Source organism: Lissotriton vulgaris, chromosome 2_2 (assembly GCF_964263255.1).
Source record: "Lissotriton vulgaris chromosome 2_2, aLisVul1.2, whole genome shotgun sequence".
NCBI classification, from domain to species: Eukaryota; Metazoa; Chordata; class Amphibia; order Caudata; family Salamandridae; genus Lissotriton; species Lissotriton vulgaris.
Genome location: NC_141688.1, coordinates 90,422,530 through 90,450,418, shown reverse-complemented (window position 1 = coordinate 90,450,418; position 27,889 = coordinate 90,422,530).

Below are 27,889 nucleotides of genomic sequence, written 5' to 3'. Positions count from 1 at the left end.
CCGCATCCACAACCACCGCATCCACCACCACCGCATCCACCACCATCACCACACCCACCACCACTACATCCACCACCACATCCACTACAACCACCACTACCACTACCACCACCACCGCATCCACCACCATCACCATCACATCCACCATCACATCCACCACCACATCCACCATCACCTCCACATCCACCATGACATCCACTGCCACATCCACCACCACATCCACCACCACCGCATCCACCACCACCGCATCCACCGCATCCACCACCACCACCACACCCACCACCACTACATCCACCACCACATTCACTAAAACCACCACCCCATCCACCACTACCACCGCATCCACCACCACCACCGCATCCACCACCACCACCGCATCCACCATCACCACATCCACCATCACCACATCCACCACATCCACCATCACCTCCACATCCACCATGACATCCACCACCACATCCACCACATCCACCACCACCGCATCCACAACCACCGCATCCACCACCACCGCATCCACCACCATCACCACACCCACCACCACTACATCCACCACCACATCCACTACAACCACCACTACCACTACCACCACCACCGCATCCACCACCATCACCATCACATCCACCATCACATCCACCACCACATCCACCATCACCTCCACATCCACCATGACATCCACTGCCACATCCACCACCACATCCACCACCACCGCATCCACCACCACCGCATCCACCGCATCCACCACCACCACCACACCCACCACCACTACATCCACCACCACATTCACTAAAACCACCACCCCATCCACCACTACCACCGCATCCACCACCACCACCGCATCCACCACCACCACCGCATCCACCATCACCACATCCACCATCACCACATCCACCACATCCACCACCACATCCACCATCCCCACCACATCCACCACCACCACATCCACCACCACATCCACCACCACATCCACCGCCACATCCACCATCACCTCCACATCCACCATGACATCCACCACCACATCCACCACATCCACCACCACCACATCCACAACCACCGCATCCACAACCACCGCATCCACAACCACCACACCCACCACCACTACATCCACCACCACATCCACTACAACCACCACTACCACTACCACCACCATCGCATCCACCACCATCACCATCACATCCACCATCACATCCACCACCACATCCACCATCACCTCCACATCCACCATGACATCCACCGCCTTATCCACCACCATATCCACCACCACCACATCCACCACATCCACCACCACCGCATCCACCGCATCCACCACCACCACCACACCCACCACCACTACATCCACCACCACATTCACTACAACCACCACCCCATCCACCACTACCACCGCATCCACCACCACCACCGCATCCACCATCACCACATCCACCACATCCACCACCACATCCACCATCACCACCACCACCACATCCACCACCACATCCACCGCCACATCCACCATCACCTCCACATCCACCATGACATCCACCACCACATCCACCACATCCACCACCACCGCATCCACCACCACCGCATCCACCACCACCGCATCCATCAACACACCCACCACCACTACATCCACCCCCACATCCACTACAACCACCACTACCACTACCACCACCACCGCATCCACCACCACCACATCCACCGCATCCACCACCACATCCACCATCACCATCACATCCACCATCACATCCACCACCACCACCACATCCACATCCACCATCACCTCCACATCCACCATGACATCCACAGCCACATCCACCACCACATCCACCACCACCACCACATCCACCACATCCACCACCATCGTATCCACCACATCCACCACCACCGCATCCACCACCACCACCACACCCACCACCACTACATCCACCACCACATCCACTACAACCACCACCCCATCCACCACTACCACCACCACTGCATCCACCACCACCACCGCATCCACCATCACCATATCCACCACATCCACCGCATCCACCACCGCATCCACCACCACCACCACATCCACCACCACATCCACCACCACATCCACCGCCACATCCACCATCCCCTCCACATCCACCATGACATCCACCACCACATCCACCACATCCACCACCACCGCATCCACCACCACCGCATCCACCACCATCACCACACCCACCACCACATCCACTACAACCACCACTACCACTACCACCACCACTACCACTACCACCACCACCACCACATCCACCTCCACATCCACCATCACCTCCACATCCACCATCACCTCCACATCCACCATGACATCCACCGCCACATCCACCACCACCACCGCCACATCCACCACCCCCACATCCACCACCACATCCACCATCACCACCACATCCACCATCACATCCACCACCACCACATCCACCATCACCTCCACATCCACCATGACATCCACCACAACCACCACCCCATCCACCACCACCACCGCATCCACCACCACCACATCCACCGCATCCACCACCAACGCATTCACAGCATCCACCAGCACATCCACCATCACCACCACATCCACCATCACATCCACCATCACCTCCACATCCACCACCCCATCCACCACCCCATCCACCACCACCACCGCATCCTCCACCACCACATCCACCGCATCCACCACCACCACATTCACAGCATCCACCATCACATCCACCATCACATCCACCATCACATCCACCATCACATCCACCATCATCACATCCACCATCATATCCACCATCATATCCACCATCACATCCACCATCACATCCACCACCACATCCACCACCACATCCACCATCACATCCACCATCACATCCACCATCACCTCCACATCCACCGCCACATCCACCACCACATCCACCACCACCACCACCACATCCACCACCACATCCACCACCACATCCACCACCACATCCACCCCCTCAACCACCACCATCACCACCACATCCACCATCACCACCACCAGCACATCCACCACCATATCCCCCAGATCCACCACTACCACATCTATATGTGTGTGTGTGTGTGTGTGTGTGTGGCTCTGTGTGTGTGTAGGTGCAAATGCAATGTTCTTGGATTTTCGTCACAATAAAATACACTGAACATAATCTTCACAAAAGTTATTTACAAACGTTTAAGCTATTGCCATTATAAATTACAATAACTTTTATTTAAGTATTAATTATTTACAAAATTAAAAGCCATTGTTATTTGTAATATCAAGACATCTAAGTCACGTAAATACAACACACATTGCATTACAAATGCTATAGGTGTCACATTTGCAAAAGTTAAAACTATTGACATTGTAACTGACAAAGCTATTAATTTTGATACTTTCAAAACCAACACATAAATAAAAAAAGTGTAATTTACAATACCAATAGCTCAAACTTTCCTAATGCGAGATCTATTGCATTTCCAATGCTTGTTTCAATATATTTTCACTTTTAGATTACTTTCCTCATCCTCCGTTGTGTGTTTATTTTACACTTTTTTCCAGTTAGCGTGGTTTTGTGTTTCATACCCGTCCCTCCCAACCCGCCCTAGCTATGGCAGAGGCAGGCAGTGCCGGGGATAACGCACTGGTGGCATGAGCGGGAGACGCACGCCACATTTTTAGGGAGGCGGAGCTGGTGGCGCTATTTTATATACGCAGCTGGCAGTAGGTGGAAGACAGGGCTACAGACTAGCGGGATGTCGGCTGATGCGGTGCAGCATGTGAGCACAGCTACAATGGGATCTCCTGCACCCAGCAGCAAGTGACGCACCGCTGGCCAACATAATTGACAGGGAAGGGGGATCTACTGGACCAGCTAGGAGTTGAAGATGCAGGGCCAGTTGATACTATTCTTTAGAAATATATACTTAATATATAGTGAATGTGCTTCTTATTCTCAATATATATATGTATATATGTATATGTATACACACACACATATATATATATTCACTGAAAAAACCATAGGTTATAGACCATATATAGTTAGGAATTAGCATTTACAAAACCTTAATTTACTCGCACAAAACCATTGAAATTCGCATATATAGTTAGTTGCGCTAACTATATATCGCGCACCCGCAATCCACTGCTGATGATGTCACATATTACATCATTCATGACATGGTCAGTGACATCACTGATGACATCACTGATGACATCTCAAATGACATCACTGATGACATCACTGTTGACAACATCCAGTGACTGTCTGTTTCTGTAAAGTTAAAATATGTCTTACATATTGAAGAATGAGTGGATGTATAAGTGTCTGGATGAAGGATTTAGTAGGTGCATGACTGACTGTATGAGAGAGTGATTAAATGTGTCTCACTGAGTGCATGGGTTAGTGACTAAACTGTCTTAATTTGTGCATCATTATATCTGTTGTTCTACAAACTGCTGCATGTGTTGATCAGTAGCTATATGAGTAACTGTATGGGTTATTGATTGGTTGTCCAAGTATTTGTATGGGAGAGTGAGTGTGTGTGTGGGGGTGGCTGGGAGGTGTGTGACTCTGTGCATACATGTGTGAACAGTTTATTCACTAGATCTATGGGTTCAAAACTGCATGTGGAAACAGCTGTATGGGTGGTTGACTGTGTACGAGTATATTGGTGAGTGAATGGATATCTCAGTGCTACATGTCAAAGTAAGTACATATGTAAAACACAGTACATGTTAGAGTTCACTTATATAAATTACTGTGCATAAGAGCCAGTGAATGTGTGAGTGGCTGTATGGATCATTGTGAACTTGTATCAGGGATTGTATAAAAGAGTAAATATGTGTTAGTATATGTTCGAATAAGTAAGGTGTGTATAACTGTATAGTTGAGGAAATGGAGGTGTGATTGATTCTTTGCATGACTGACTAGGTGTGTGAGTAACTCCATGGATGAGTGACAGTCTGTGAGTGTCTGTTTACACTGAGTGTATCTAAGGTTATATCAGAGTCTGAAGAGGTTCATAGTATAATCACATGAATGATGTCATCAGTGATGTGATAAGTAATGTCAAATGAGATGTCATCAGTGATGTCATCAGTGATGTCATTTGAGATGTCATCAGTGATGTCATCAGTGATGTCACTGACCATGTCATGAATGATGTAATATGTGACATCATCAGCAGTGGATTGCGGGTGCGCGATATATAGTTAGCGCAACTAACTATATATGCGAATTTCAATGGTTTTGTGCGAGTAAATTAAGGTTTTGTAAATGCTAATTCCTAACTATATATGGTCTATAACCTATGGTTTTTTCAGTGAATTTCATTGGTTTTTTAATAGCAAATATCAAAAGCTGTCAAATGTCAAGTACGTGATAGGTAAAACATTTTTCGTGTTTATGCACGCTGATGTGCTTTGAACGCTGCCCCCCTCCCCTCTTTTCTCTTAGTAGTACTCTCTCTTTGCAGATAGTGAAGAGTAGTTAACGCAGGCCTTTACCCCCGTTGTAATCCGTCGTGCCTGCTTGTCTCTCCATTTGATTGATTGTTATCCAAGCATTTACTGTTTTACAATTGATTCTCTTTGGTTCATTCTCTATTTACAAACAAGCACAAAGTCGCAATACTCTGTTTAGTCTTTGCAGATAGTGAAAAATCGTGAAAAATCGTGTAAAAAAATAAAAGTAATCGAGCAAAATCAGTAGGCCACTAATTGGATCTCTTTTTGACCTCGCTAAAATAGAAATATTAGGAACAACCCTTCATGAGAAATACGAAAATAGTGAGATGAACTGAGCTCCACACCATGAGGGCTGCAAGACAGCTCGGCTCCGTCACCCACCCTGCCCAAAATAACGACAAACCCTATGCAAATATTAAAAATATATACAACACACCAGCAAAGAAACAGGGTAAAACATTTTATTAAATAACTATTTACATAACTATTTTATACTTTTTATTGCCCGATCCGGCTAGCTCAATCGATCGAGCATGAAACTCATGCACTCTGATAGCAAGCGTTGCTGCTGATGCTATGCAGACCAAAACTGGTTTTCAGTTTGTACATTTTTCTAGATTTTTCCATCCAAGGTTGGTTGAGTTTGTAGAACGATGGCTTCAGATTTTCAACATACGGTGTGGTGGCGCGGACTGGGAGGGGGTGCTTCGCTCCTGCCCCCTCCCCAAGTAAGATTTTCATACGTGAAAGTACGTTAATGGTTTTGGTCCCTGAGTTGCTTCGATGTCACTGCCATTCTCAAATGGCATAAGTTCTGGATGTTGGGTGCCATAGTTCAGAGTTCTGAGCAGTGCTTGTAACACTGTCTGAAGCTTATTTCCACCTACTGCAGCTTCACTATTCTCAAAGTAAGTGAGGGTCGTTTGTGGACCTGACTGCATTTGAAAACAATGTGATATGGTACCTCCCTAAACCGCTTGACGGAGGCCCCCGAGGGGCGGTCTGATGGCACGGACTCGGAGAAGACGCTTGGCTCCGACCCCCTCCCCAAGTCTTATAGCACCGGTTTAGCCTGAGATCGCCCCCGACATAGGCGGCCGGCTCCCGGGGTCCGGCGGAACTTTTTGCCTTTTGATGACTCTTCTATTCTGGGCCTTGTCCCACAATCCGTTTGACCTGAAGACACGCTGTAGTGGGGCGCCCCTTTACCGTTTTAGTTGCCATTCCGCCCGCTTTTGCTACACTGTGCCTCTTCCGCCATTCAGCTGTTTATCGCCCGCTCTTGCGGCTACAGCGTCTCGCTCACCATGTAGTTGAGTTGCTCCCGCTCTTGCGATACAACGATAAGCGACTGCCACAGGACTCTCAAAATGGCGGCCGGATCTTCAGATTTGGGCGTGGTCCACTAAAATGGCCCTGGGACACCTTGGAACTCGGACGCTTCCCTGATAGGGCTTGGGTCCCATTCTCGAAAGCGTCCCCTCAGCCGTGAAGATTCTACAAAAGTCTTGGGGGCCCCCGACTCCCGCAGGCTTCTGGTGGGGAGCGGCTGCCATGTTTGCTCGTGGAATGGCCACGACGGACCTACGAGATGGTAGTGCTCTCATGCTGACGCCAGCTTTAGTCTGAAACATCCAGAAACACTGTAGACTACCAATTCGATCAGTTCCGGTAGCGCCCCAACATGACCCGGTAGAGAAGAACTTGCCCTCCCCTCTTTGACTGATGGTTCTTGTTGCCTGTCCCCTCTGTTGTCATTTTACAGAACTTTTTGGACTGCTGAAAGGGGTTGTGTTCCGAACGCTGGTGGGTGGAGACATTGTGACTATATTCTTGACCTACGTTGTCGCGTAATGCGTTATATGACACGCCGCGTTAGCGCACCCGGAAGTGATCCGGGGCGCGGCGCGCAGGGCGTAACGTAAGCATAACAGGTCATGTGACTTGTTAATAAAACTTTTTATTGGTTCCTTTTACTTTTGTTATTTTAATAATGAAAAGCTTGGTCATATGACCTAAAAAGTACGCTTTTTATTGATTTCGATCTTTTTTTTTTAAAACATATATGTTATAATATTCCAGGCTAATGTACTTTCCCGGAAAATTTACAACTGTCCTGCAAGTAAAATATATTCCTTTTTCGAGAAAAAGGGCGTTTCTTCGTTCCATGACGGAGCCGTTGAGTAAAAGAGACTCGGCCTGCTGTCTTAGTCGCCGATACGCCTGATTATCAGATTCTTATCGATCACTTTATGTTGCAGGAGTGGAAAACACAACTGCCCTTGACCATTTATCTTTACTGCGTTCCTACGTATTATACCTTTTATCCGTCATGTAATTGGACTGCTTTATTTCACTTGCCTTTTACTGATTCGAAAACAGTGACTAAAAGTAAAAACTTTACCAATGTAAATACTACTACCATGTTTTGTTTTAAAAACCTTTATTGTGAAAATGTCAGCATACAAATACGGGCCTATAACCACGTGGGCCGGCCACGGAGCAAACTGAAATCGTATATGATGAGGAGACATTTACATTATAGAGGAACGTAACGAGCGGGCCATTAGGTTGCAAGAACTAAGGTGTCTAACAGTTGCGGAATCGGTGGACGTACATTTTGTAATTAAAATACGACAGGGCCACTTACAAAAAAGTTATCTAGATATACATTTGCGGGCAAGTACCATGAGTGACGTTAATTCGAACTTTCAATAGTACAGTAATCAATAACACATCAGAACTTAATATCAATAGGGATGTCGAAATATTCAATCAATTCTCGTCCCCGCCCGCCATGAGCATCAAAACTGCATTCATATCTCGTGATATCAAGGTTGTTCAACCAGTACACAACAAGGAGTTACGAGTCCCATTTATACCGGCGCCATTTTGGGCGAGGCCGGGCAGGTCCAATATATAGTCAAAAGGTCTCCACCAACCATCGGCCAGACCAGAACCCCTTTCGGCCCTTTATGCTACAAGATGGTGTCTTCCATTCAGAAAATATTGTTGGCAGCATTTTGAAAGGAAAGATAAACAGCCGTTCTCCTAGTGAGTCTCACATTGTTACATTTAGGAAGAATGTTGAAGAGTAATATGTGGAAAATCTGAAGCCATTTTTTTACAAACTCTCAATCAGCCTTGGATGGAAAAAAAAATCCTGAAGAATGTACAAACTGAAAACCAATTTTTGTCTGTATAGCATCAACAGCAACGCTTGAGTCAGCTTTGTGTCAAGCCGCCATTTTCATTCAATCAATAGCGTCCCCCTGCACACATTCAGGGACCTGGTCGTGTCTTCAGGTGAAACGGACTGTGGGACAAGAAGCAGAAAGGAAAAGGAAAAAAGTTCCGCCGGACCTCGGGAGCCGGCCGCCTATGTCATGGGCGATCTTTGGCCACACCAGGGCAATAGTGAAGCTGCAGCAGGTGCAAATAAGCTTCAGACAGTCTTACAAGCACTGCTTTTCTAAACATTTTTTTGTATTTTTGCACAGTTTTATATATTTTTTTTGTTTTTGATGGAGGGGAAACAACAAAAAACAGGCATTGAAAAAGGCTCAACAGTGCAGGGCGCCTTGTGCTGGTTCCGACCTATTCACACATCGGTCCACTACTGACATCACCTCATAAACCAACGGGGCACCCCACGCCGACTTTCGGCGCAGCATTGTAGGATGGCCACACCAGTGCGGCAACTTGCTGGACACCACCTCGGTGCCATCCGGATCTCGGCGCGTTCGAGTCACTGTACCGCAAGAGTGACCGGAACTCAGCTGGACACGCCGTCTTTCGGCGCAGCATTGTAGGATGACCACACCAGTGCGGCAATTTGCTGGACACCACCTCGGTGCCATCCGGATCTCGGCGCGTTCGAGTCACTGTACCGCAAGAGTGACCGCAACTCAGCTGGACACGCCGTCTTTCGGCGCAGCATTGTAGGATGGCCACACCAGTGCGGCAACTTGCTGGACACCACCTCGGTGCCATCCGGATCTCGGCGCGTTGTGCTGCCTTCGGCCTATTGTAGCCGCAAGTGCGGACGCAACTCAGTTGGACGGCGAGTGAAACGCTAAGGGGCGCCCCACTGCAGCCGAGGAGCCTCCATCTTGGGGGAGACGCACAGCCCCCACTGACTGACGCGACCTCACAGGCCAACGGGGCGCCCCACGCCGACTTTCGGCGCAGCATTGTAGGATAGCCACACCAGTGCAGCAACTTGCTGGACACTAACTCGGTGCCATCCGGATCTCGGCGCGTTGTGCTGCCTTTGGCCTATTCGCACATCGGTCCGCTACTGACGCCGCCTCATGTGCCAACAGATTTCCTACGCTTTTTGTAGCCCTATGCCGCATAACAGGTCATGTGACTTGTTTATAAAACTTTTCATTGGTTCATTTTACTTTTGGTTTCCTAAAGATGGAAGGCTTGGTCATATGACCTAAAAATAACACTTTTCATTGGTTTAGAACATTTTTTTTTCCCAAACGATGAAAGCCCCACCTTGTTTCTGGATGATTCAGACTGAAGCTGGCGTCAGCATGAGAGCACCACCATCTCGTGGCTCCGTCGTGGTCATTCCGCGAGCAATCATGGCAGCCGCTCCCCACCGGAAGCCTGCAGGAGTCGAGGGCCCCCAAGACTTTTGTAGAATCTTCACGGCTGAGGGGACGCTTTCGAGAATGGAGCCCAAGCCCTAGCAGGCAAGCGTCCGAGTTCCAAGGTGTCCCACGGCCATTTTAGTGGACCAGGCCCAAAACCGAAGAGCCGTCCGCCATTTTAAGAGTCCTGTAGCAGCCGCCTATCGCTGCACTGCAAGAGTGGGCGGAAGTCAACTACATGGTGAGCGAGACGCTGTAGCCGCAAGAGCGGGCGCAACTCAGCTGGATGGCCGCCACCTGGGGAGGCCCGTTCACGCCGCCTCCCCCACGCCCCCCCCGGGCCGCCCCACGCCAATTTTCGGAGCAGCATTGTAGGATACCAAAACCAGTGCGGCAGTTTACTGGACATCACCTGGGTGCCATCCACATCTCAGCGCGTTCTGCTGCCTTGGGACTATTCGCACAACAGACCGCTACTGACAAGGCCTCCCCCCGCACCACCCGGGACGCCCCACGCTGTTTTTCTCAGCTGCATTTTAGGATCCCAAAAACCAGTGCGGCACCCAGGTGAAATCACCTGGGTGCCGTCCAGAACTCAGCACGTTGTGCTGCCTTGGGACTATTCGCACAAAAGACAGCTTCTGACCATTGCTGCTTTTTTTTGTAAAAAATGTTTAAATGTTTTTACAGTTTTTGTTCCGTTCGTTATATTTAAAAGTTAATAAAGTTTTATAATCCTACTTTGTTGGAGTGCTATATATTTTTTAAAAATCGGGTGAATGGGGCCTTGAATCGGGTTATTGTCATGTGTGGGCTTTGCAAGTGTACTGCTACAGGATCGGACATTTCAAACTCAAATGCACGTTGTTTTTCTTACCTTTCCGAAGCATGGAGCGCAATAGCAGGCAGAGAAAGGGTGATGCAAGTGTTGAACACTGCCTGGCCTGGCAAGTTGCTGGCAGTGCCTCCCCCCCCCGCCCACTCCTGAAAGAGGACACACACACACCGCCGCCCCGAGTACTTCACAGATCTTTAAAAGACCATGCGCTTGTTCATCAGGCTTAAATGGTTTATCACCCCTTCTAGAACCCCTGCATCGACCCTCTGACGTTTCCTGGAACAATTACCACGTAACACAATACCAAGCCTTGTCAGCTGAAACCCCCGAGGAATCGTGGGGCATATTATCAAGGGGGTTTATCTCCGCTTTTTTGGCTTTAAAAGCCAAGAAAGCGGAGATAAAATTATCTCCCTATTACCAAGCTGTCGCTAACACCAGTTAGTGACAGCTAAAAGGAGATAGCGACCATCTTGGGCCCCGCTTTGCATGTCAGTGATATTTATCACTAATGACATGCAAAGTGGGCGTGCCAAGATGTTAGCGACTGGAAACAGTCCCTAACATCGCTATCTCCTATTACCAACTTTTGGAGATATTCGCGCTAAGCGCGAATATCTCCAAAAGCTAACACCTGCCCTGAGCAGTTCTTAGCCATGTTATCCAATGGGAGGTGGATAACATGGCTAAGAGCATTTGCTCGATAATGCATGAATATCGCTGACTTTTCAGCGATATTCATGCATTGCGGCCGTTTTTTATCGCATTTGCGATAAACCTTGCTAATAGCAAGGTTTATCTGCGATAAAAATCGCCGATGTGCGGCGATAATTTTTGTCTCTAAACAAGTTAGAGACAAAAATTATCGCTAGTTGTTGGTAATATGCCCCCGGGTTTTTGCTTGCAGAAATCGGGAGGCGGGAGACTAGCACTGAAATCAGTAGTCTCACGCCTGAATCGGGAGGGTTGGCATGTCTGGATTCTCTACAGCTGGGGCCATAAACTACATCCGCAGGGCTAGGTGATAGCCTGGGACCGGCCTGGCATCTAAAATGGCTGCCGTGCACGACAAAATTGTGGCATTGGAAAAAAGGCAAGATGGCGCAGACAATGTTTATCAATAAGGATTCATTTATAACAAAATATTTTATCGCACTGACAAATTGGCGGTCAACACTTCCTGATTTCCATCGAATCGAACGTTAACAGACGTCAAGCAGCAAAAAAAAAAAAAAAGCTCGCGCACAGCCCTGGAAGACATGTATCAACATATATGAGCCTCCTCAGCCACCCTCAGAAAACATAAGGGATTAGGATACGTCTCCCGCACCCCCTTATACCTAGTAATTTAATTAAAACGAAGCACAAAATGGCGAATTCCCGTTTCGCTACCAGTTTGCGGCCCAGTTCGCGGCCCGGGAAGCGCTTCTACCGTGAAAAATATATATTTTTTTATTTTCCCCACGGGACCCTTTAATAACCCCAACAACATTCCTAGGGGGTCAAGAGGGGTATACCTTGCCCCCTTTCATTAAATTCCCCCTTCGTTTTTCACCTCTTCTTCTCTCTCGATCCTACCGAGAGATAAGATGGCGGCCGCTCCGGACTGTTTAGAATGTTGACAGACACCGGGGAGCCAATCAGCTTCGCATCGCAAAGTTCCGTTTTGCGAAAAGTAAGCGGACCGGAGCGCAGCCCGGAGCGCTGTTACAGATATATATCTTGTTTTGAATGTTAATTTCTCAAAATCCACTGGAGCACATATATTGAGAACTAGCAAAGGCACATCGGGCTAACAGTGCCTACAATTTTGCCAAGTTTCGTGCAAATCCATTCAGCCGTTCGAGCTAAAAGTGAGGCCAAAGGCCCTATGGAAATTAACATGGGAAAAATGTGTTTTGGGACCCCCCTTTTTTCTCGGCCCCCCCTTGACGAAACCCCCCCAAATTTTCAGGGGCTGCTCAGAAACAAAATGTGCCATTTTCCTGAAAATTTCAGCCGATTCCGTCCACAAACGCCAAAGTTATTAGACATAGAATTTTCAAAAGTTCCATAGACAAAAAATCCTAACTATATATACCTACTGGCGACACGCCAGTAGGTAATATATATATATATATATATATATATATATATATATATATATATATATATATATATATATATATATATATATATATATATATATATATATACATATATATATATATATATATATACCAAGAGCCCAAGCATTTGAAGAAGCACTCACAGCCAATGCGAACAGTTCGGTTCAGTACACTATAGAAATACCAGCGATAATATTTCTAGGCTTTATTTCAGTGATTTCGATGCTGCGATGCGTTTCGAGGCTCCAGCCTCATCATCAGGCAGCTAGTAAGATGGGGCATAGATTATCAACCATGCACCCTTCTTTATATTTGCATTTGCGTTACTGGTGCATGCTGGGATTTGTATCCTTGGAAAAAGTCATTATTCCCCTTAGTGGGTCCCATGCCACATCTTTATTCTTAATAATCACCACGTTCAGATTAAAATACCTTTAGTAGGCCCTTTGATATCAGCCGGTCCGTGTTTTCTTGCAATGACTATGCTGGCCGCAGTTTGGCAAAGTTCCGTTACTGCGCAGCCCTTCTTGAAGTACGAAGCGGTGCAACCTTCCACGGCAGGACTGCTGTGTGACTTTATGTAAACCAAGAGCCCAAGCATTTGAAGGAAGCACTCACAGCCAATGCGAACCGTTCGGTTCAGTACACTATAGAAAAACCAGCGATTATATTTCCAGGCTTTATTTCAGTGATTTCGATGCTGCGGCGCGTTTCGAGGCTCCAGCCTCATCATCAGGCAGCTAGTAAGATGCGGCATAGATTTCCAACCATGCACCCTTCTTTATATTTGCATGCGGCCAGCACAGTCATTGCAAGAAAACACAGACCGGCTGATATCAAGGGGCCTACTAAAGGTATTTTAATCTGAGCGTGGTGATTATTAAAATAAAGATGTGGCATGTGACCCACTAAGGGGAATAATGATCTTTTACAAGGATACAAATCCCAGCATGCACCAGTAACACAAATGCAAACTCAGTTTTAGATCTTTAAACATGTGCAATACTTGGAACCTTTTCAATATTGCCAATACCATTGTCCTTTTTAACTATACAAGCTAGAGAGTATTCAATGTTGTTTTTGCAATGTAGTAGTAGTAGCAGTTTATTTATTTGTTGATTAATTAAAATCATTACAAAAAAAAAGAAAATACATATCAAGCATCAGGTCTGATTGAACATATACAGGAACAATGCCTTAACATTAGTTAAACAACATGTTTAGCAATTTTCCAGTTACAGACTAAAATGCATTGTGCTAAAAACAAATTTGTCCATTTGTCAGTACCAGTTAACCACGACTGAATAAAGTGTGATGTGCTCACGACACCTAAACTAATGATCGTTGTGCTAACGGCAAATATTAGTAATTTTTCAGTACCAATTAGCAGGAAAAAAGAGAAGCAAACAATTATTAACATTTTAACAAATTGTCTGTAACTATTAGCAGCAAGATATAAAGTGTTTTAAATTTTCAACAACAAGGCTAAAGTGTCTTATGCAGTTAGCAGCGAGATATAAAGTGCATTAGATTTTCAGCCACGAAGCTAAAGCGACTTCAGCTATTAGCAGCAAGATATAAAGTGCATTACATTTTTCCAGCGGCAAAACTAAAAGTGCCTTATGCTAGCAGCATAAAGATTTTATGTGATGTTATTACATTACAAATAATGGATAATAAAAAACTCCTATCGTGGAAGAAGTGCCTCTGCTCTAATCATTAAAATCAAAGAAAATGACGTGCCAACCATAGTCCTAAAAATACTTTTCCAAAATGAATTAAAAAATACAATAAAACAGCCCACCTAAAAACATTAAAAATCATTACATCAGCTAGGAGCCGAGGGATATGGCTGCAGCTTTAGCGAGCTCCGTCTCGTTTGTGGCAAAATCATCCTGGTGCAGCCTATAAAAATATCCCGATTTCTGCTACGGAGCCCGAACACTAACCAGGCAACACCGTGGTTGCGGCGGGCTGCCTTCTGAGTTCGCAACACCCTCCTCGGGGGGAGGGGGGGGGGGTATTTCGGGTCGGAGTGTATCGGATCCGAGGAGAATAAAGATGGCGGCAATGGCGGACCGGGGCGGCTGCCCGCAGTGAATCCTACATCGCGGAGCTTCCCCCTCTCCTCCCTCCCCCCCGGCTGGAATTTGCCTGTGGCCGAAGGAGGTGTGTACGGCCGACCCGTTGAGCAGAGGGGTTGTTTTCCGATGTTTGGGGGCCTCCTTGATCGCGGACTTTGCCTGGGGGCAGGAGCCTAACTGAGACCCCAACTTGTGGCCTACCTGAAGCGGCGATCCGGCCGGAGGGCGCTGGAGCGGGACGAGCGGGCGTAGGGGCGGCCCTGAGCCCCCGTGGGGAAATTCCACGACCTGACCACCACACACGCTGAGGGAGGACAGGATTGTGGCACAGCTGGACTCCCTGACCCGAACTTGTGCGAGCTTTATTTGCGCCTGTGGCCTACGTGCATTCCGGCCGCGTCGCTGCGGAGAAAATCGCCGGCGCCCGCCGAGTGAAGAAGCTGGTTCCTTGGGATTGGGGGCATTGGTGGAGTGCGGTCTTTGGCTTGGGTGCGGAACTCCGGTTTCGGCCCCGACCTGCAGCCTAATTGAGGCTACGAACTGACAGAGTGGCGGAGCACCCGCGTGTGGTACGGGGTGAGGATTTGGGCCCACGGATCTCTGGGGCCCGACTAAGGGGATCTAGAGACACCCTGTTCTCGGTGAATTGCTCCCTAGGCTTGGGGAGGTGCCACATGCCACCGGCGCTTGGAGGCTGCATTTTGGGACTAGGTTGAATCCGCCCCTGCGTGAGAAAGGGGAACCCACCAACTCATACTTGCTAACGGTGGATGCTCTCAGGGAGAGGCCTCCCCCCCTCTCATACTGGATAGCTGCTGACTGTGAGGATCTGTTTGACTTACCTGTGTGATACTTTGATCAATGGACTCCCCTGGAGGTCATGTGGAAGACGTGAGTGCGTCTTTACAGTAGACTCACGACTGCTCTGACAGTCTGCTGGAGGTACCTGCGACGTGGTAGCGGAACTGAATCCCGAACTGCTTGCAGACGGCGCTTTTGGGTGGTAGGGGAGACGGCACTGACACTGTTGTTCCACTCTCCCTCCTGCTCTTCTATCCCCCCCTTCTCTCCTGGTGTGCTCCTGCGGTGCCTTCGACAATGGCGACAGGGCGCAGGGGATCAAGAAATACGACTCAGAAACAACTATCCAAATTCGCATGGACTAAAGGTGGTGACAAGGGAGACTTGCCGAGGGCGGACAAGGGAGGCCCAGAGGAATCGTTGCAATCGGACCCGTAGCCTACACTCCGTGACGTCCTGGCTGCTATAGGAGGGATGCGCACGTCAATGGATTCAGTGACGGTGGAGCTTTCCGTGCTCCGAGCTGATTTTAAGCAGATGAATAAAAAGGTGAAGGAGCTCAAAATAGCGACGACCGCACTGCGGGAAGACACCTCCAAGCTTCAACGTCAAATGTACGAAATGGAGAACAAGCAGCTTCGAATGGCACTGCAGCTGGATGACTACTAAGGACGGGCCCGTCGAAATAATATAAGAATCCTTGGTGTTCTGGAGAAAACGGAGATGCGGATCTTTATGTAGAGGAATTGATTACGAAACACTTAAAACCCAAGGCGCTCTCTGCCTACTTTTCGATAGAATAGGCCCACCGGGTTCCTGGCGGAAGGCCCAGGCCTGGAGTCCCGCCGCGACCTTTGATTGCCAGAGTCTTTAATTTTCAAGATAGGGACAGCATCCTGCAGGCCTCCAGAACTGGCCCCGCTCAAAATTGATATGAAGTCTCATTCTTTCCTGATTTTACTGCCCGTGTCCAGGCACAGCGTAGAAGTTTTCAAGGAGTCAAGCAAGAACTGCTTAGCAGAGATGTAAAGTATGCAATGCTTTTCCCGGCAAAACTACGCGTGAAATGGGAAGGTAAACCATGATTCTTTGATTCACCAGATGCTGCCTGGGACTGGATGGAGGGCTGGACGAAGTTCGGTGGCAAGAACAGAGGACATTGGGATGGAGAGGAGCGAAGGGACAGTGCTGGTCCTGACCGAGCAGTGACGGAGACTGAGGCGGGATCCAGCGGTCTGAATGAGCAGGAATAGGACGTACTCCTGATTGCTGGGGGCCCTGAAATCGAGGACACACGCAAGTACTGGGGGGGTGGGGGACGGTTTCCAAAAATGGCGCGGACCTTTGTGATTATGCTGGGTTTCAGTGAACTCTGGGTTTATACTGTGTTTAATTGACCGATTAATCAGACATGTTATGAGGTGTTGTAAGGTTCTAATGTAACGTTTAGGCTGTACTGTACAGATATATAACACAAAAAGTAACTGTGGTACGCGGTACCTTCCCAAACAGCCCAGTAGGCTGCCAGGAGTACCGACGGACAGGTAAGGGCTAAGCGATACAACTGTCCCGTAGCGAGCGATGCGCGCGTTATAGATGCGATAGGCTTAAGCTGTTAAATACAAGACACGATCCAGAGTGATACAATGCAGCCTAAGTTACAAAAAGCGCGCAACTCACTTTGACCACTAGAGAAGTTATAATAAGCTGCTAGATCTCGCTGTGTCCTTCAAACATGGGCCCCCGGCATGGGTTTCAGTAAAGTGCCCTTGTTGTAAAGAGCAAGCCTTTCACTCGCTCATTGGCTATAGCGTGCATGTGAGAGGAGCAGATCCGACCCTCCCAGTCCTTAATTCAGAGAGTGCTTAATTCCGAGCTACGCTCAATAACATTAGCTCGATCTCTGACATAATAACACGCAAAGACCGAGCCTACCATTTCCGCATAGGCTATAATGCATCGGACCCTCCCATTGCTTAATCCGGGGAGTGCTTAATTCGAAGATATGCTCAGTAACATTAGTTGGATCTCTGACATAACACGCCCAGCTATTTGACATAATAACACGCAAAGAGCGAGCCTTCCATTTCCGCATAGGCTATAATGCATCGGACCCTCCCATTGCTTAATCCGGGGAGTTCTTAATTCGGAGGTATGCTCAGTAACATTAGTTCGATCTCTGACACAACACGCCCAGCTATTTGACCAACTAACTAAGATGTTATCACTTACAAATCAGATTATAGATAACAATTAGAAAATGAGCCTATGCAATCACAAAAATACAGGAGAGCGAATACCAGGCTAATTCTTCTAGTGTATCGTTCCTTTGAGTCTCTGTTGAGTAGTCACATAGTCCATTACAACTATATAACTTTCTACACTCTAGAGCGGTGCTCCATTGTCCTGAGCTGCTTGCCAGGTGAGGAGAAGCACGTTCCCCTTGAAACTAAGGTGAGCCTATGGTACTTTATAAAATAGGTGGTTATACATGAAGGTCAATTGACCGCATTTGATAAGAACAATAATCTAGTTAAGTTAGTGGTAACCCATACTAACGATGGTATGTTATCCTACTTTGTTCTTGTGTCTGTCTATATGTGGGTGCTGTGGTGATTCGCCTTCTGGAGTTCTTCCATCAAACAAGGAGGACTACCAGAAGTGAACAGGAGACATTTATCATTGTTGTTCACTATTGATTTATAGTTCATCACTTAAGAGCAGTAGCAATTAAGTTTATGGGTCCTGAAGAAGCGGTAGGTACCGAGTTGGACCTTTAAATATCCGCAGAAACATGTCGACCAGATAACCCAGTCAGAAGTTATTTGTTTGAACCATCTGACTTTTTTGCACTCTATTATTTTTATTGTTGGAAGTGCACGACTACAGAATAAAATAATATTGCGTACACTATCCAATTTTATCACTAGCATATTCCTTTCTTTTCACTAATCACATATGCACTGCTTTCAGTTACGAATAAACAACATCCACCAATCATCCTTGATAACAACATCACCAAAACCAACCATCTCTTTGTAATATCTTGGGACATGGCAAAATACGGACTACCTACTATGGGAAGTAGACCAAATTATGAATTGGGCGGCACAGGAAGAGTAACTGATGGACATTTTTTCATATAGGGTAAATGTCCGGTAATTTGCTCCAATTCGAAAGCATACACATAGTCATCTCCACACACACATAGCCCTCTATTTGTCTTAGACCCACACTGCCTTAGACTTGGTTGGATCAGAAGGAGAAGGCTCAGAGGACGATAGCACAGCTCCGCACCCCCGCGGGCGTAGTTGTCTCCGCCGCAGTAGACATTGTTGCCACCCTAGCTGACCATTATGAGCAAGTCTATACCTCTACTTCGCTATTGTCGACGGTAGAGGAGCAAACCTATATTAAAGACATAAAAAGGTCGTCCCTATCGGAAGACGACGCTTTACTTTTGGAATCTGATTTTACAAAGGAAGAGGTCTGAGCTGCGATTCACTCCCTGCAATCGGGTAAGGCCATGGGGCCCAGCGGGATACCCATCGAGCTATATAAGCGAGTATCCGAATTGACCGTCCCACACCTCTTGGCTATGTTTTTGGATAGCTTGAGTAAAGAGGAATTGCCCCAAGATCAACGGATTACCACAATTGTTGCAATACCGAAACCTGGCAAACCCTCGGACGAGTGTGCTTCATACCATCCAATCTCCTTGCTTAATGCGGAAGCCAAGATATTAGCCAAAATGGTTGCCAACCGGATCACCCCACACTTAGAGACATTGATCCACCCAGATCAGTCCGGCTTTATGCCAAATAGAAACACTGCTCTTAACCTGAGACGAGTCCATGCGGTGATGGCACAGGTCCCAAGTCTCTCAGAGCCTGCAGTAGTTTTGTCCTTGGATGCCCGAATGGCGTTCGATATGGTTGAATGGCCTTATTTATTTGCGGTCCTCAGGCACCTTGGCTTTGGACCCAAACCTTGTGCATGGGTACAGCTGCTTTATACTAAACCACTGGCTCAAGTAGTGGCTAACGGCCATATCTCTAGGGCCTTTCCACTTGGTCGCGGCACACGACAAGGGTGTCCTTTATCGCCCTTGCTTTTTGCTTTAATTCTCGAACCAATGGCAGCGTGGATCTGGTGGGACTCCATGATAAAGGGACTTAGCTGGACCGCGACCTGCGGACGATATCCTATTATATTTGACCTTGCCCAGACGCTCCATTATAATTTTGCTTAACATTTTCGACATTTTTGGCCGAGTCTCTGGTTATACTATTAACTGGTCCAAGTCTGTTTTATTTGTCCTCAAAGGTCCCCCACCACAACTTCCGGCAGACTGTCCGCTGATCATTACTGAAGAACCCTTTAAATACTTGGGGATCTGGGTAACACCTACGCAAGAGGACTTTTTCGGCCGTAACCTGGCACCCCCTCTGGAGCGCTTGCGCACTGATGTAAATCACTGGAGCACCTTGCCCTTGACCCTCCTGGGAAAAGCGGCGCTATACAAAATGAAGACACTGCCCCGGCTGTTCTATATTCTCGAAAACACCCCTTTCCCTGACTCTCCAAAATATTTCCGATCCATAGAAGCGCTGGTTTCAAGTCTCCTCTGGGGAGATAAACCGGCACCCATCTCCCGACAAAAGTTAGTCCGGAGTTGGTACGACGGTGGAGTGGCTCTCCCCGATATCCAACTATATTACTGGGCGGCCCAGTTAAAGATCATCAATTAATGGCTGCATGCGCCCCATTGAGAGCCGGCGTTCAAAGCTGATAGGTATGACCTAGGTAACGGGGGAGTGTTAGCCGCACTCTATGATAAAAAAAAGCGCCTCTGCATTGCTCGGCTCTACGGCTCACATGGTTAAACTATGGTACGAGGCCCAGGTCCGCCTTAAGTGTAAGAACGTCATTACTCAAATGACTCCACTTTGGCTATCGTGCAAACTAGGCCGTCTATGTAACAGTAAGGGGTCCCGGGCATGGGACAAATGGACTTTGGAGGTGGGAGAACTAGACGAGTCAGACTGGCAGTCTGCGCTTTCCTCCCCTCGGGAGGTTGCTATCCCTTCCAGACTTCGCCTAATGCAACTGAAAATACTACATCGGGTATATTATACCAGAGTCACGCTACACACGATTGGGAGAGCTGACCACAAATATTGTTTGCGAGGGTGTGGGGAGGAAGGGACGTTCTTTCACACTATCTGGAATTGTCCAGACATTGCAGAGTACTGGAATAATAATGAGGACTATGTCACAGGTAGTTGCCGACTCATTAGTACCGAACCCTAAATGCTGTCTTTTAAATATCTGGGAACCCAATGACCTCACTCACTCCTCTCAGGACTGGATGACATTAGGAATAATGTATGCTAAAAGAAATATAGCTAAATACTGGGGTTCTCCAACAATACCGACACTCAGGGACTGGTGTACAGACCTTGACCTTGCAATGCTGGCCGAACGAGCAGTGTATTTGAACCGAAAGTGTCCGCAGAAATGGGTCCGGCTCTGGGGTGCATGGAATGGATACAGGGTACATATATGTGACCCTCCGGCGTTGGAAAGCGACACTGATTCTGAATGAAGGGGTGGGGATGGGGGGGGACTGCGGGCAGACACGTATTGTATCCACATGCCTTCATTGCCATGCTTCTTATCGTATGATTCTGTGCCATGAGTTTAAGTGTGCCGGTCTCTATGTATGCACAATGTAATTCTATATATGCCCTGCTGTTGACTTGTTTCATAATAAAAAATGTTTAAAAGAAAAATCATTATATCATTACCCTTACAGATATATCATTTACTTAAGATCTCAACATTATGTAATATCTTTTCCACTTTGAAGATGAACTGCACAAATTGATATATAGAATGAATATTGACACCGCGTAAACAGTATATAATTGCCGTTCTACACGTTCTGACTCCCATTTCTTTAAAAATGGGCTTTAAAACTGACTTCCGCTCCTGTAGCATATTTGGACAAAGAGTTACTACATGCTGCAAAGTTTCCTCACGTAGCCCACAAAGCCTACAAATGTTCGATGACCATTTATACTCCCATTTTTGGATTCCATCTTTAGTTGGGTAATTGCCAAACCGTAATAATTCGGCATAAAACTCTTTAGTCATGTGCAATACTTGGAACCTTTTCCATATTGCCAATCCCATTGTCCTTTTTAATTACATCTATACAAGCTAGAGAGTATTCAATGTTGTTTTTGCAATGGTTATAACTTCATCAAGACTAGGATAATTGTTCTGCCAAATGTCCTCTCTGACTTGCTCTATGCTGCAACCTAAAATAAATTGGTCTCTAATATGCTGTTCCTGTGTTACATAGTTTTCTATCAACTCTTAGCCTTCTGCACCATTTACTCAAGTGACATCCCTCAGGAATGGTGCTAACTTTTGGAAGATAATGTTTGCCCAACTTCTTGATGCACACCTCAAATCTGTTTAGATCTGCAGCTTCTTCATTGCTCAGCTCAGGAAGATGAACACACACCTCCTGTCCCTCCAGAACTAAACATGAAGAAGCAGTGAGGTTCTTTACTTCATACTTAACGAAGTACAATTCACTCTGGCACTTTTCCCACCTAATGATAGGTTCACCTGTGGACAACAGTAAGACAGGTGGCACAGTGACATTTAGCATGATGAAACATGTGTTAAATAACAGTAAAAGCAGAAACAATAATACAGTGAAGAACAATGAAGAATAATTGTATTGAGAAATACACTCGAGAATCATTGACCTTTGTGAAATTCCATAAACGTTCTTTATGTGAGAAGGAGTCACAAAAGCAATGATGTCAATATCTAATATATTGTCTCAAAATCTCTTTCTCTCTTTTTTCTTTAACAAATATCCACTGTTACAATTGACTATAGAAAGGCAGGCTAAATAGGCAGGTAGTACTTAAAGTTTTTTTCTTGCTTTTTTTTTCTTTCAAATGCAGAACCGGTTTTACTGGTGTTAGACAGTTGTTCATACTGTTGGACTCCACTGCAATTAACGCAGGAAGTTGTGATGAAAGGAAAATGTCTTACACCATGTGATGGACGTACAGAGGCGCATCAGTTCCTGGAATCGAAAAACAGATGGAGAGTGATGTAAAGCACAAAACTACAACAATTCAATACTATCAATCAATCAATCAATCAATCAGTACATTTGTAAAGCGCACTACTCATCCGTGAGCGTCTCAAGGCGCTGGGGGGAGGGATGCAGCGACTGCTTGAATAGCCAGGTCTTGAGAAGCCTCCTGAAGATTAGTAGGTCCTAGATCTGTCGTAGGAAGATCGGGAGGGTGTTCCAGGTCTTGACGGCGAGGTGGGAGAACAATCTGCCACCAGTGGTCACTCTTCGGATGCGGGGGACGGTGGCAAGGGCAAGGTCGGCGGAGCGGAGCTGTCAGTTTGGGGTGTAGAAGGTGAGTCGTCTGTTGAGGTATGCTGGTCCGGTGTTGTGGAGTGCCTTGTGTACGTGGGTGAGGAGCTTGAAGGTGATCCTCTTGTTGACGGGAAGCCAGTGCAGGACTCTCAGGTGTGGTGTGATGTGGCTGTGGAGCGGGATGTTGAGGATCAGGCGAGCAGAGGCGTTCTGTATGCGTTGTAGTTGTTTCAGGAGTTTGGCCGAGGCTCCTACATAGAGGGCGTTTCCGTAATCCAGCCTACTGCTAACGAGGGTCTGGGTGACCGTTCTTTTTGTTTCGGTGGGTATCCATCTGTAGATTTTGAGGAGCATGTGGAGGGTGTTGAAGCAGGAGGATGCGACGCCGTTGACTTGCGTGGTCATGGGGAGTGTTGAGTCGAGGATAAACCCCAGGTTGCGTGAGTGGTCGGTGGGTGTTGGTGCTGCTCCAGTGTGGACGGCCACCAGGAGTCGTCCCAGGCTGAGGGGGTGGAGCCGAGGATGAGGACCTCTGTCTTGTCCGAGTTCAGCTTCAGACGGCTGTTCTTCATCCATTTGGCGACGGCTTTCATTCCTTCCTGGAGGTTGGTTTTGGCAGTGAGGGGGTCCTTGGTGAGGGAGAGGATCAGCTGGATGTCGTTGGCTTAGGACAGTGGTCCCCAAACTGTGCGCAACGGCGCTCTGGTGCACCATCAAAACCAGCCTAGGGCGCCGTTTGCTATGCTTGTGCCCTGCTGCATTTTATTACAGGCCTCGCCCCCCTCCCCTATACAACTGCCTGCCAAGGATTGCATGTAAACACGTCTGTGTTTCACGGCCTTTGCCTTGCGACTTATTAGGACGGGCAGGTTCTCCTCCAAGTTATGCATTTTGGTGAAACAATGTTTAACAAAGGGGTTATTAGTGAACAAGGCACGTCTGCTATATTTATCACCTTCCTGTAACGTTCCGTGTGAGAGATCTGCATGAGAGGAAAGCGTCACTATGACATTTTAAAAAGTCACAAGAAATAACTGTTGCAAAAATCTCAGCATACACTCACTGCTAACTTTCTGTGCATTGTACACATACGAAGGTCTACAATAGTTTATGTAGTAACTTAGGGAGAGCTTCTCCCATAGGAGCCTGGGTATTAATAGGTGATGTGGCTAGAAACTCGACTCCTATAGCCCGTCTTTTGCAAAGGTATGAAGACCACATTCAAATTTCAATTATGGAAGTGTAATATATGTATTTGTCTGAGGAGACAGAACAACTGAAGATTAAGTTAGCTTGAACTCAAAGGCCAACAAAAATATGCAGACTGCCAGGATACTCCGGAAGAATGCTTTTTGCCAATTTACTTGGAGAGGTAGGGTCCCAGAGTTTTTTCTGATATTACATCACATGAATCTCTGTAAATCAGGAATACAATTAAGTACCCTGTTTCACATGCCCTTGGTGCTTCAGAGATCTCTTCAAAATGTTCCTGCATTTCTTGTGCCTGCCCGTATTTTCTGAATTCCATCAGAGTTTTTCGATTTATAAACGCATTAATTGAACTAATCATCAAAATTAAATTAAACTCTTAGACAATGTTACCAGTTGTATCTCACATTTGCACAATTGCTTGACCAAGAATGTGCTTTAAATAGATGAATGGCGAGTAGCTGGAGCTCCTATGACTATTGTGTGTATTTCTGGGAATTGTCAATCTGGCCCTCCTACCTTGGTGTAAAGCTTAGTCAAATCACTACTATCATCAGTACTTGTTTTTTCCAACTGTGCACTCAAAAACATACCCAGTAGCTGTTCTTTTTCTCCACAAAAGTGCAAATTGAGAAAGGTGTTATTGCAATGGTCTGGACCATTGTAATTCATTCTACCTGCACGTGTTCAATTCACTGAGGAGAAGCTACAAATTGTGCTGCCAAGATAGCAATGGGTTCATATATCTTCTGCCCTTGCTTCCTTACATTGGTGGCATGTTATAGAACAGGTTTTGTTTAAGTTGGTCTGTCTGGTGCAGGAGGAGATATCTATCTATCTATATATATATCTATATATATGTATGAATAACTGCTGCTCCATCTTTGATATTCACGATTTCCTTTTTAAATAATGGCAGACAGATATTACACGTTTCGACTATGGGGAGTCTTGATAGATATAGATATATAGTGCTACCCATCATAAATATAGCTTTGTTTTATCCACGTTACATCATTGCAGTACTTCATGTTTTTAATACTTTCATTGGCTTCATCCCAGTTATTTTCAGGGAGAAAAATGGAGGTACTCCCAAGGCCAGATTTAGATTCTCTACCCACCCCCCAAAAAAAGTAACATAATGGGGAGCTGTGGCCAACAGCCTGAATAGGTCAAGGGAGCTCTGGGTTGAAAAAGTTTGGGAACCACTGGCATAGGAGGTAATGTTGCGGTCATCCGGTGCCATGTAGATGTTGAACAATGTTGGGGTACGCCGCATATGATCTCGGATGCTTCGGAGCAGAAAGGGGGGAGGTGGACGCTCTGTGTTCTGCCAGAGAGGAATGAGGTGGTCCATTACAGAGCCTTGTCTTGGATCCCTGCGTTGTGGAGGTGTGTGCGTAGCGTGCGGTGGCAGACAGTGTCAAAGGCGGCTGATAGGTCCAGGGGAATGAGGGCGTGGTTTCACCTTTGTCCAGCAGGGCCCTGATGTCATCGGTGGCGGCGATGAGGGCAGTCTCGGTACTGTGGTTGCTGCAAAACCCGGACTGGGACGGGTCCAGGATTATGTTCTCCTCGAGGTAGCGGGTCAGCTGTCTGTTGATTATCTTCTTGATGACCTTCGCTGGAAAAGGGAGATGGGCCAGAAGTTCTTGATGTCCCTCAGATCCGGCGTGGGTTTCTTCAATAAGGCGTTGATCTCGGCATGCTTCCTGCTCTCTGGGAAGGTCGCGGTCTTGAAGGAGATGTTGATGGCCTTGCAGAGATTGGGTGCAATGGTGGCGCTAGCTTTGTTGAAGATGTGGTGTGGGCAAGGGTCTGACGGAGAGCCGGAGAGGATGGTGTTCATGATTTTGATGATGTCGTCGTCATTTATATTGATCCAGGTAAGGAGGGGACGATGTGGGTGGTGGCCGCGGGGTCTGAGGTGTCAGTGGTTGTTGGGGTGGTCAGGTTGTTGAAGCTGTTGCGATGGAAGAAGGTGGCAAGGGAGTCGCACAGGTCTTGTGATGGTGGGATGTCGTTGGTGTAGGAGCTCGGGTTGGAGAGTTCCTTCACGATGATGAAGAGCTCTTTGCTGTAGCGCGTGTTGTTGTCGAGTCGGTCCTTAAAGGAGGCCCTTTTGGCGGATCTGATGAAGTGATGGTGTCTGCGGATGGCGTTCTTGTGGACTGCGTAGCTGTCTGGTGTATGTTTGCGGTGCCATTTCTTCTCTAGTTTACGGCAGGTTTGCTTGGAGGCCTGGAGGTCTGCGATGAACCAGTTGGCTTTCTTGTTAGTGTGTCTGTTGGAGGGTTTCTTGATTGGAGCGAGAGTGTTAGCACAGTTGTCGATCCAACGTCTGAGGTTGCGGGGGGCGTGTTGGCATCAGCGGGTGGGCTTAGGGCGAGTGTGGTGTTTAGATGGTCTTCGGTGATTTTGCTCCAGCTGCGGCGGGGGATCTGTTGAGTTTGGTGGTGCGTTTCCAGAAGGTGAAGTGGATGCAGCGATGGTCAGTCCAGTGGAGTTTGGTGGTGTGGCTGAAGGTGACGTGGGGGCTTGCGGAGAAGATGGGAACAAGCGTGTGGCCGGCAGAGTGGGTGGGCATTGTGACAAGCTGTCTGAGTCACAGGTTGGAGAGGTTGTCAATGAGGGTGGTGGAGTTGGTGTCGTTTTTGTTCTCGAGGTGGAAGTTCAGGTCTCCGAGGAGGATGTAGTTTGACAAGGCAAGGGCGTGCGTGCTGATGAAGTTGGCAATGGATTTGCTGAACTGAGCCCGGGGGTCTGTAGATGAGAGTTCCTCTGAGGGTGGTGTTGGGATCAGTGTGGATCTGAAATTGCAGGTGTTCGGCGGTGCTGAGGGTGTCATCGGTGCTGGTCGAGACCCTGAGGGCGTTCTTGTGGATGATGGCGATTCCACCTCCTCGCAGACGAATGTTTGCGTCTAAGACGTAATTGCACGAACATCTGTGATTTTGATGCGAAATCTGAAATTATGAAAAACAAGTTTCTGGCCATGGGCTACCCGAAAAAGATTCTGAGAGACTTGTATAAAAGGGCTCTGTTTTATGACCGCTAGCACCTACTTGAGAATGTTAAAAAAAAAAGTCAGAGTCCTCTTTAATCTTTATCACTCGACACTCCATGTTGAATGATAGAATCAGGCAGGCGGTTTACTCCAGCTGGCAAATTTTAAATGTGCTACATTCTGATACAGGATCACTTACTAAACCCATGTTTACATATAAACGTAACAGGAATTTGAAGGATCATGTAGTTCATTCACGCATGACCAAACCAGGTACTTTTCAACAAACCAGTATTATTGGGGTCCACCCAATAGTGGGTGCATTCAAATGCACTGGTTGTAAGTTGTGTACTACAGCTTTAGAAGCCCCTGCTCTAC